The sequence below is a fragment of the Ursus arctos genome, unplaced genomic scaffold (assembly GCF_023065955.2).
Source record: "Ursus arctos isolate Adak ecotype North America unplaced genomic scaffold, UrsArc2.0 scaffold_16, whole genome shotgun sequence".
In the NCBI taxonomy this organism is placed as follows: Eukaryota; Metazoa; Chordata; class Mammalia; order Carnivora; family Ursidae; genus Ursus; species Ursus arctos.
This window is the reverse complement of record NW_026622830.1, coordinates 4,213,469-4,225,187: the sequence shown is the minus strand read 5'-3', so window position 1 is coordinate 4,225,187 and position 11,719 is coordinate 4,213,469.

Below are 11,719 nucleotides of genomic sequence, written 5' to 3'. Positions count from 1 at the left end.
AAGAATGAAACTTAAACAAGAAGAAAAACACCATGTGGAAATTCCTCTGAAAGGCAAAGATGCTCAAAAGGGATATTACAAGATATTTCAACATGGTGTTGCTCATGAATAACGTACTTATAAAAAGTCACACAGGCAACCTAAAATTAAAAGTTTCCATAAAGATATAGCAATAACAACAAATACAGGAAAGCAAAGGTTGCAGTAATGATATCAAATAATTCAAGATAAAACATATGAAGTGAAATAAATGGGTGGTTATACAAAGATAAACAGTGTACATACTTAAGATATAGTAACTGTCAATTTATATGCACCTAATAACATAGCAACAAAACACACAAAGCAAAGACCATAAGAACTTCCTGTAGAAACTAGCAAAAATTCAGTTATAGGGGAGCATTAAGTTCCTTATAATCAAATCATGACAAGTAAAGTAAACAGAATTCTGTAGTTTATACATGAGGTATAATGTCTTTAGAATTACTTGAAGAACACTTACCAAACTTATCACTTCCTAGTTTACATAAAATTGAAAGAATAAACTTCACCAGAGGTTTTTTAGGCTATTATAACTAAAATACAAGTAAAAATTGAAAATAAAAGTCTTAAGAACCAACAAACAAAATATTATTCTGATATTTTGAAATAATCTCTTAAAGAGCAACTGGGATGATGGGAAAACCAAGAACTCAATCATAGACATTTAGAAAATAATAATAATATACTACATATAAAAATCAATGACTAGAGAAATGTTAATAAAATTTTAAATGTTTTATTGTTAAAATTAAAAAGAGAAAGTCAATAAATAATTCAACTTTGTATCTCAGAGAATAAAAAACACAAATAAAAATATAAAGTCATAAATTGGAAAGTAAAAAATAAAGTCAACAAAAGCAAGAGTTGATTCTTTAAACTTTATTAATATAGACAAATTCTGATAAGTCTAATAGAGAAAAACTAAAAAAACACATAAAAATAGAAATTAGAATGGAAATAGAACTGTATTGAAGTAACTGTAAGAGATAACTATCTATAAGTATGCTACTGTACTTGTAATTCTCAAAGAAATGGGTAATTCCATTCAAAATAAAAATTCCTAAAGTTGATGCAAGACAAAGAAAATCTTTATAGATTGATAACAGCAGGGAAAAATCAGAATGTCATAAAAAAGTTACAATTTCTAGACAAAAATCTCTGAATCTCAGTGAATTTTTAAAAATAATTTAAGAGGGGCACGTGGGTGGCTCAGTCATTAAGCGTCTGCCTCCAGCTCAGGGGATGATCCCGGCATTCTGGGATTGAGCCCCGCATCAGGCTCCTCCGCTGGGAGCCTGCTTCTTCCTCTCCCACTCCCCCTGCTTGTGTTCCCTCTCTCGCTGCCTGTCTCTCTCTCTGTCAAATAAATAAAATCTTAAAAAAAAGTAATTTAAGAAATAGATAATACTATGTTATAAAGAGTATTCCTGACAGAGAAACACCTACTACACTTCTGATAAGGATAAGCAGTCCATACAAGCAGTAAATATCATGAATATAGATGGGAAAATCCTAAATAAAACCTTATCAAAAGAGCATTGCATTATAAAGTTAAATGTATCCCTGAAATGCAAGGATGGTTCAATTACAAAGTGTTATAAGACATCAATGAATTCAATAAAAATCCATACATATAGTCATTTCCTTACATGCTAAAAAGTAATTTACAAAAATTCAACTCATATTCCAAGTACATATTTTTTAAAGAAAGGATTAAAAGTATATTTTCTTCAAATATTATGAAGTTATTTTTTTAAAATCAAGAGACAATGTTTTAGTCAATGGACAAACCTAGAGACATTTCTTTAACGGCAGAATAAAATTAGGTGTTGCCTTAATTTAATATTGTTTTGGAATGTCTGTTCAATAAATTGAGAACCAAAATTAAGACATAAGAAGAATGCGTGTTGGGCCCATAGAGACAAAATATCCAATTTCAGGTGAGAGAAAGTGTAAATAAACTTGCAAAATGTTGTCAGATATAAGAAATGTCTACAATCAATAGCATTCTAATGTACCAACATTAGATCTCATTAATTATAATGAGAAAGAAATTACAACAAGAAAATTAATTATACATTTATTACTAAGAATTAATAAGAAATAGACTATGAAAAATAATGCAAAATTTCCTGGGAAGTACAAAAGAAGACAACGGAATGCAGAGCTACACTATGTTCTAGAAGAGAATAAAATTTCCAAGGATGATAGTTCTTCCCAAATTGAATTAAAATCCCTAGGTAATGTTAAATAGAATGAACAAATGAAAGCAACTGAAGAAAATAATTATAAAATTCATTAGGATAAAGAGACCATAAAAATAGAAACAACTTAAATAGGTGGGAACTAGCCCAGATGGCAGAGGTGGATTTACCATGAGGCTAACGAAAGTTAAGTTCTCATATTTTTTGTAAATTTTACAAAAGTACACATATTCCCCCAAATATTTCTCTGTCCCCCAAATTGTATAAGATGTCACAACATTTTATTCTACCATGCCAGATATAAAATTATGTTATAAATCTACAAAAAAAATATTATCCGAGTGGTGTAGAAAAATAAATCAATAGAACAGGGGGAAAAGAAGTTAGAAATAAACCCACTGAGGGGCACCTGGGTGGCACAGTGGTTGAGCATCTGCCTTCGGCTCGGGGCGTGATCCCGGCGTTCTGGGTTCGGGCCCCATATCAGGCTCCTCCGCTGGGAGCCTGCTTCTTCCTCTCCCACTCCCCTGCTTGTGTTCCCTCTCTCACTGGCTGTCTCTATCTCTGTCGAATAAATAAATAAAATCTTAAAAAAAAAAAAAGAAATAAACCCACTGAAATGTGAATTTTAGCTATATGAGAAAGTGTCACAAAAATGTGATGAACGCATAAATAATTTAATATATGGTATTGGGTAACATTCTAGGTGAGGTCCAAAATATTAGCAACAGTATAAAACAGGCATGAAAACAGATGCTGGCCATTCCCACCAGGTGCCTGTACAGGTGGGTGTGAACTTAATCTAGCTTTGGCTTAAATTAGGAAATTGGGAAATACATTTTAGATCCATATTCTATTTTTAAAAAGATTTTATTTATTTATTTGGAGAGAGAGAGAGAGAGAGCACAAGCAGGGGGAGGGGCAGAAAGAAAGGGACAAGCAGACTCCCCACTGAGCAGGGAGCCTGATGCAGGGCTCAATCCCAGGACACTCGGATCATGACCTGAGCTGAAGGCAGACACTTAACCCACTGAGCCACCCAGGCGCCCCTAGATCCATATTCTACACTATATTGAACTCTGGATGAATTAGCACATTACCCAAAAGGTATTTGATTCTAACCAGATATTTAAAAGAGGGACACAACTTTCTAAGGGCTGAAGCAATACAGGAAACTGAACATTTGACTATTTGACTGTGTACCACTTTCATAAAATGCAAATTAACAAAATCCAAAAGGAAACAATTATCTGGGGAAAAATGTGGGAGTCGAATATGACAAAGGGTTAATATTTAAAGAAGCCAGTTCAATATACCAATAAGATGAAGAGTCCAATAAAGCGAGAACGTTCATAAGTGGACAATATACACAAGTCTGGAGAGTAAACAAACATAGGAAAAAGTGTTGGGCTTCCATGTGAATTAAAGAAATGCTAAGTAAGATAGCTTTAGGTGCTGTTAAAACAGTTCACATGAGCAAAAATGTTTAAGAAGATTGGGGTGCCTGGCTGGCTTAGTCAGTAGAGTGTGTGACTCTTGATCTTGGGGTTGTGAGTTCCAGCCCCGGGTTGGGTATAGAGATTAATTAAAAATAAAATCTTTGGGGCGCCTGGCTGGATCGGTAGGTGGAGCCTGCTATTCTCGATCCTGGAGTTATGAGTTCGAGCCCCAGACTGGGTGTAAGGATTACTTTAAAAAAAAAAAAATCTTAAAAAATAAAAATAAAATATAATCTTAAAAAAAAGATAATGCCTATTGCTGGTACAGCTGTAGTTACAGTGTAACTGTGTATGCTACATGTAGTAATTTTCTTTCAAACAGAAATAAAAGGAATATACCAGCAATATGAAAAATAGAATAATAAAAATGTTTCTGCCTCTTTAAAATCTTACATCTAAGAAAAACCACAGTTCACGAAGAGGATATGGAATGTTGAGTCGGAAATTCTAGGTTTGAATCTGGATTCTAATGTTTTCAAGCCGAGTGATCCCGGGAATGTTGTTCACTTTCTGTCCCTCAGTTTCTTCATTTGCAAAGATGAGATTATCATATGTACTTCACAAGGTTGTGGTGAGGGTTAAAAGCAATGGTGTGTATGCAAACTGAAAAGTCCTGCATTTTCATGGCACTTTGTACCTTTGTGTGTGAGCCTCAGTTTCCTTATCTGTAACATGGGAACAATAATACCTATCTCATAAGTTCCTTGGGATAATGAAATCAGATAACGTATGCATTCTTGCACTCAACCACCAGGGTCCAGTCCAGTAGTCATAGGGTGAATAAGGCAAGCCCAGTTAGTCATCCCATGTCCAGCTGGACCTGTGTCCAGGGATGAGCTTGTCCTGTGGTGATCCTGCTGCAGGTCTCAACAAACACAAACACGCTCTACTTAGCAGTTCTGATGGTGTGCTGCAGACTGCTCTCAGTGCTCCTCCAAGGGGATTTCACATTTGCATTCCTCTTCTGTGCCCTCTGCATAGAACAGGGGCTCAAATTAATATTCCACCCCTTGGATGGATGGCCGAATGCATGCATACATGTTTACAGGAGGAGGGCAATTGTTTTAATGAATAATCTAAAGTCCCCTAAATGCCCAATACGAGAGGAGTGGCTGAGCAAACAGTGTTGTAATCACTCAGAGGAAGAGTCTGTAGCCTTTAAAATGGAAAATTATGAGGATCACGAAAGACGGAAAAATATTTGATATAATATTACACGGGGAACAAAAGCAGAATACAAAACAGCATATACTTCCCAATTACAACTACATGTCCAAAGTGAAAGCAGATATTGAAAACAAACATTTTTGTTACAGAAGGGGGCTTCTGGGTGAATTTTAAAAATTCCTTTAATGATTTGAAATATTAGGTATGCAAGAGAATAACAATGAGAAAGAAAATGGTTGTTGTACAGAAAAAAAATAAGTTATTTTATTCTTTTTTTTTTTTTTTGGCTTAAGTATAACTTACAAAGAGTAAAGTGCACTTGAGTGTACTCTCAATGAATCTTTACACACCTGTACATCTGCTTAACCTCCACCCAGGTCAACCCGTAGAACATTAAAACTGGGTAATTTTAAACAGGAAAGAGTTTTGGTGTATACAGGGAGTGGTGGAGGGAAAACTAACAGTATTATCTTGCAGAAAGTCAGCACTGTGTTACTAATAGGGAAGATACAATATTACAATGTGTAAAATCAGCAGAGAATCTAGCTCACATTTTTCGATGGAGGGTTCGGGAAGTTGACAGATTTCCCAAGGCAAACCAAGGCAAACAATGTGAACAGACTTTTTTCCCCCTTTTACACTAAAAGGCCCAAATGGAAGAAAATCACTTTAGAATGATTACATATAATATGCATAACTGCAAATCTGACACCACCAAGCTAATAGGCATAACCTCCCTTTTCGTGCAGCAGGATAAACAAAGCGACACAGAAAAATCCTACTGGAAATAGGACTCTGGAATGCTCCCCCATCTCCTCCCCGCACCCCCGCCCTCCCCGGTCTGGGTGGGAAAAGATGGGAATGGCAGGGAAGCGGCAGGGGGACGGGTGGGGGTGGGGGCTCTGCCCGTCCTTGCCTCGGTTTCCCCCAGGCTCGGAGGCCCCGCAGCACCCCTCTCCCTGCCCGCTCCCCCCCCCCCCCGCAACTTCCAGCCCTGAGCACCGCAGCGCCCCCCCCCCGCTTCCGGTGGGTGATTGGCGGGGGGCCGGGGGGGCCTCGAGTCTTTCTGGGCAGGCCTCTGCGAGCGCTTCCGCAGAGCCCCCTCCGCAGGCGGGGGCGGGCGCTGCGGCTGAGTCACCGCCGCGGGAGGGGCGCGGGTCAGGGACCCTGACGTCAGGCCCGGAGCCAGTCTTTAAAAATAGTGAAATGCTCTGTGAATCAAAATGATCCGATGGGGAGAAAACAAGCGGGCGATGGAAGGTCATACTGCTTCCTACAAGTAATTTATCCTCGACCTCAAGCCTGGCAGAAGTTACAGATCGAAATAGACCCGAGTGCCTTAGGTATCCAGAAACTCGTCAGAAGCAGCCAGAGTGAACCTAGTGACAACCCAAGGATGGGGGGGGGGGGGCGGATAGCGACGACGCCTGGCTCCTTTCCCCATCGCAGTAACCTGAGCAGGTGGGGTGACCTGTTCCTGCTTTAGGACAGGTAACCTAGCTGGTGGATCCTTACTGGAAATCATGTGGGGTCAGGGTATCAGTGGCTATGGACGACAGAGCCTTCATTGCTCAAGCTGTCCCAGTTAACCCCAAAGACAAAAGGTGCCAAGCATGTTTTGTGATTACATAACGTGCCCAGACTTGAACGCCCAAGTGGTTGATTCGTATCCGGCTCGCATGCCAGGTATTCAACCCGCCTTGAGCAGTATCAGCTTTAATTAATTTAATTGGTTTTCTTCTTTTGATGGAAACTAGAAATGTTATTAGGTAACTAGTCCAAAGAACCCCACTCCCCCCAGGAAAGTCTTTGTGAGTGCTACCTGATGAGGTGGCTAAGTTCTCCAGTGGATGTCCCTGTACAAGCGTATAAGCACAAAAATAATCTTTAAACAGCACCAAAGCTGGACACGCAGCTGGCATTTAATAAATCCCAAATAACTAGTCAGACCACATCAGTAGCTCTAAATTCAAAAATCAATTCTGTAACATTAATAATAACAATCACCTGTGGGAATGAGGTTTCTTGCTTTCTTTTAGTGATTCACAAGCTTGTGGTAACAGGTGCAAAAATAGGGTTTACCTGCTGAATAAAAAATGTTCTATTTATAAAAAGCAAGCAAGGCCAATAATTAAACACTGTATTGCTTTAAAGCGTAGTTTTAAATTTTAGTCTCTTGATAAAATTAGCTAGCTCTAATTTTTAAAATGATAAATAGTGCAGGAAAGGCTAGAGGGCTTATTAAAAAAAAAATAACCTGAAGCAACTCGATAACAAAAACAAACAAGTTAATTTCAGTTTCTGTTGTTAGTCTTTACATATTATCAAGATGTTGCCATAAATTGTAAGATGAAGGTGGAAACGTTGTTTTAATGAGGCCCATTCCGGGTTCATTTCAGGTACATTTTATCCATATGACAAAACATCAATGTAGCATTAAAGAGTACACCAGGCAAGGGATACAGAAAATAAGAACGTTTTATTTCACCTTTTCTTCTCTCCCACTGCACTTAGTACTATCCGTGAGTCGCAAATGAGGGACAGCTCCAAGTATTAATTTGTGCTGTTGGGTACAGTTGGAATAATTTATATCAATAAAGGCTGCAAACAAATGGTTGCAGGAAAACCCAACTCCATCTGTACAGCCGGAAGCATAGCTACATCGGACACCTCGGCTGGGATTACAAAACGATGAGTATGAAACATAAAAAGACTTTAGGTTGCATTACATTTTTAAAAGACCATTCTCTGGATATCTAGGAAGGTAAAGAATCTGACTATCTCTGACTGGACGTTATGACTCTAATTCTCTAATTACCACCAAGCTGATTTGTAATGGTCTAGGGGGACGGAAAAGATAATTGTTTCTTCAAATGAAGGCTCATGACTTCTCAGAGGGAAGCCACATTCGGCATCCCACCGAGAGAGGAGTCTTTGCCCTTTTCTTCTAAAGGGATTCAGAAGCATAAAACGTATTTATGATAAATAGACAGTTATTATATTGAAACAAGTTGGAGTCTGCAATGAGTTAGAATGATTTAAAAAGGAAGTATCAAACAACAACAACAACAACAACAGCAGCAACAACAACAACAAAAGCAGGCTTGCATCCTTTCCAAGCTATTTTGAACAATTGATTCCATCTATTAAATGAAAAATTCAGCCTTTAATATAGCTAAAGGGTAAACAACAAAGAAACTGGCTCAGAATAAATAACAAGTCACATATTCTATCTCCATGACAGGAATGGTTTTACTTTCATAAGTATAAAATATGAATTAGAAATATCTTAAGAGGGGCGCCTGGGTGGCACAGCGGTTAAGCGTCTGCCTTCGGCTCAGGGTGTGATCCTGGCGTTGTGGGATCGAGCCCTACATCGGGCTCCTCTGCTATGAGCCTGCTTCTTCCTCTCCCACTCCCCCTGCTTGTGTTCCCTCTCTCGCTGGCTGTCTCTGTCTCTGTCGAATAAATAAATAAAATCTTAAAAAAAAAAAAAGAAATATCTTAAGAGCCATGTTTTAGAAGAAAATAACATAATCCAGAGACTCTGCAATGGCTTGCCCAAAATATCTGGCATATACGAAAAAATAACCTGATGATAGACAAAACAAGAAACGTGACCTGTGATAAGCAAGGAGATCAAAGACACGATACGAGTGGCCGGAGGGGACCCAGGCATCGGAGGGAGCAAAAACTACTTCAAAATAACTAACCTTAATATGTTAAAGAAAAGAGCCAATTGTGGAGCAAATAGGTGAGAAGATGAGGTATTTAAAAATGATTTAGAATGTATCAAAAAGCTGATAGGACTGGCTACGGTCCCAAGAGTGTGGACTAGCAGGGGTCGGAGTGGTCACCAAATCTTGCCCCTCACCTGGGCAATGATGGGAATGAGCCAAAGGGTTTTTGTCGCCAAGCCCTTAAGGTCTGGGCACTGTACTGTCTGCAAGTTCCATCTCAGTAAAAAAGCTAGCTATCTTAGGAGATATTTTTATTTGGGTGTTAAACTGTTTCAAAAGAGTCTAACCTCTCTATGTTTTCCTTAAAACAGCAAAATGCTCGTTCTAACCTCTTTTCAGTTACTGAGAACTGCAGCCTTAGGGTCCCGATGGTCTCCCTAAATGGTTACTGACATCGGCTGTAAATACAACGGGAAATAATTGCTTGGAAACCTCAAGACTGACGGAAAATTATTCTGATCAAGATATTTTTATTGAAATGTTATCGTTTCAAAATTTGGCAGTCGATGGCTGGTCTCACCATGACGCCAACAATGATAAAAGTCAAGTATTCAGTGAGCTATCCAGGTGGATCAAGGAACACAGACTTGTTAAAATCTCTCCTGCATGTCCGGGCTGTTACAGACGTCAGCAAGGAGTTTAGTAATCTTGGTGAATAGAAATGAGGGCAGGGGCCGGCCGGGGGCGGCAGTGAGGGGAGGAAGGAAGGGGGGGCAGGTGTCAGGCGGTGACAGTCTGACTCAGTCTCCATGCTCCCTCAGCCCAGACTGGAACCCAGAGGAGGCAAAAAGAAAAGAAAAAGAAAAGCCTTCAAACCCAGACAGGGGGGCGTCTTCATCTCTCACCCCTAGAACCCAAGAAGCAAGGAAGCTGTTCATTTATTGCTCTCATTAGAGGCTCAAACACCGGATATCAAACTTGCAAAAATTCTTTTCACATAAAAGATTTCTGATGGCCATTTAATGACTTGTTTCGATTTCCTGTTCATCCCAGACACTGCTGTCTGGGAACAGCATTTCAATGGAAGATATCATGCGTTTCCCCCCAAACATTTGCAGCTACCTGACGGGAAACATGATGAACCATTCTTTTAACCTGAGCGGGGTGTTTATTTCCTTGGTTTTCAATGCTGTCTCCAGCGTTTCAATTTTCTGAGCATTCAGAGGCTTCTACTGATTTCTCCCTTAAAAAGGTTGTCAAGGCTGCTGCCAGCCCAGCACTGTTTCTGAGAATTGTTTGGCTGCCACACAACACACAGGGATTAGAGTCTTGCTTCCTGATTTGCCACAGGCATATTTTGGAATCAGTATACCTCCGTGGAATAAATCCTGTGGGAAGAAGCCATGCCGATGATCCGAAGTACCGACGGACAGACGGTGGTCCCAAGGCCAAGTCCAGCCAGCTGCCTTTTAGTGCAGCCCGTGCACTAAGGAGCGTGGCTGTATTTTTAAGTGGTTGGGAAACATCAACAAAGGAATGATACTTTGTGACATGTGAAAATTATATGAAATGCAAATCTCATGGTCCATAAGTAAAATATTATCGGCACAGAGCGCCTCCCCTTTGCTTGCCCCTTCGCATTGCCACCTTCCTGCTCTAACTGCAGGGTGGGGTCACTCTAGCAGAGACCCTATAGCCGCCAACCCCTCACACATTGACTGTTTGGCCCTTTACAGAAAAAAGTTTACCCACTGATATGGGGTAAATTATGCCTTGCCCCCCCCCCCCCCCCCCGCCCCGCCGCTGTGTGCATATGACCTGATTGGGAAATGGGTTTTTTTGTAGATGGTCAAGTTGAGATGAGGTCATTAGGATCAGCCCTAAACCAACCTGTCCTTCCACGAGGGGCAAGTTTGGGTACAGACACAGGCGCCCACAGAGGGAGGCGGCCTCGTGAAAATGAATGCAGGATGAATGAATGAATGAATGAATACAGGCGATGCCTGTACCATCCAAGGATGCCAAGAGTGCCAGCCAAACTCGGGAAGCTGGGGAGACGCCTGGCATGGATCCTTCCCTCGTGCCTTCAGAGGGAGGGCGGCCCTGCCGACGTCTCTGTCGTGGCCTTCCAGCCCCCGGGACCGTGGGACGATACATTTCTGCCGTCTGATCCGCCCCGTGTGTGTGCCTTCTGGTGGCCGTCCTAGGGGACGGAAACACCCGTCTCCGTGCGAAGTACAGTAATGTGAACGCTATCCTCTGAAAGGTGCTCGTGGCCTTTCCAGATCCTTGGGTTCTGAAGAGCATCTGAGTTCAGCAAACGCCCTTTCCCTTCAGCGCGCCTGCGGAAGGGGCCCCGCAGGGTCCCGGGCTCTCTCTTGGGAATGGGCCCCCTTGGTGACGGCTTCTCTCCTCTGCGCACTCTCTAGCTCCCACGTGTGACATGCAGCTTATTTTTCCCAAATAACAAATGAATCAGAAACTGTCAAACTCCCACCTGAACCAACTTCTCATAGCCTCCTATTAAAAAATTATAATTTTCCCAAAGAGGCTTTCTTCTAAAAGATAAAACAAGAATGGTTGCATGTGATTTTTTTTTTTTTCCCTACCGATATTTTCAAGAGCATTCACCGGTGGAAGTGGCCATCAGACTCCCAAAAACTTTCGGCTTTTCATTTTAATACCCCAGATAAGAAAATGAGGAAGTCAGTGTTTTGGGCTCCTTTTAAAAACATTTTAGGAAACAAGTCTGCTTTCAAAAAAGTTTTCAGTTAAGCTATTTGATGAAGGTAAACTACTGTGAGAATAAACAATACATTTTCTTGACCTATGTTCTATGATTAGTTGTTTACAGTTTTAAAAATGGCTAGGTCGTTTGTCGAAGTCACTGCATTACACGTATGAGCTGCTGAGGAAACAGTACGAACATTGAGATATGCATAAAGAATCAGCTAAGGGCTGATTATTCACTTTAACAACAGGGCTTTGGGATTCTTGTGTAAATGATTATAAATGTTTGGTTGTATGTTGTTTCAGGGCACATCTCTGGCAAAAGAAAAAAAAATCAAAGCTCCAATTCCTAATAAAACAGAAGATTTACTGAGAAGCCTGTAGACGTCCAGTTCTC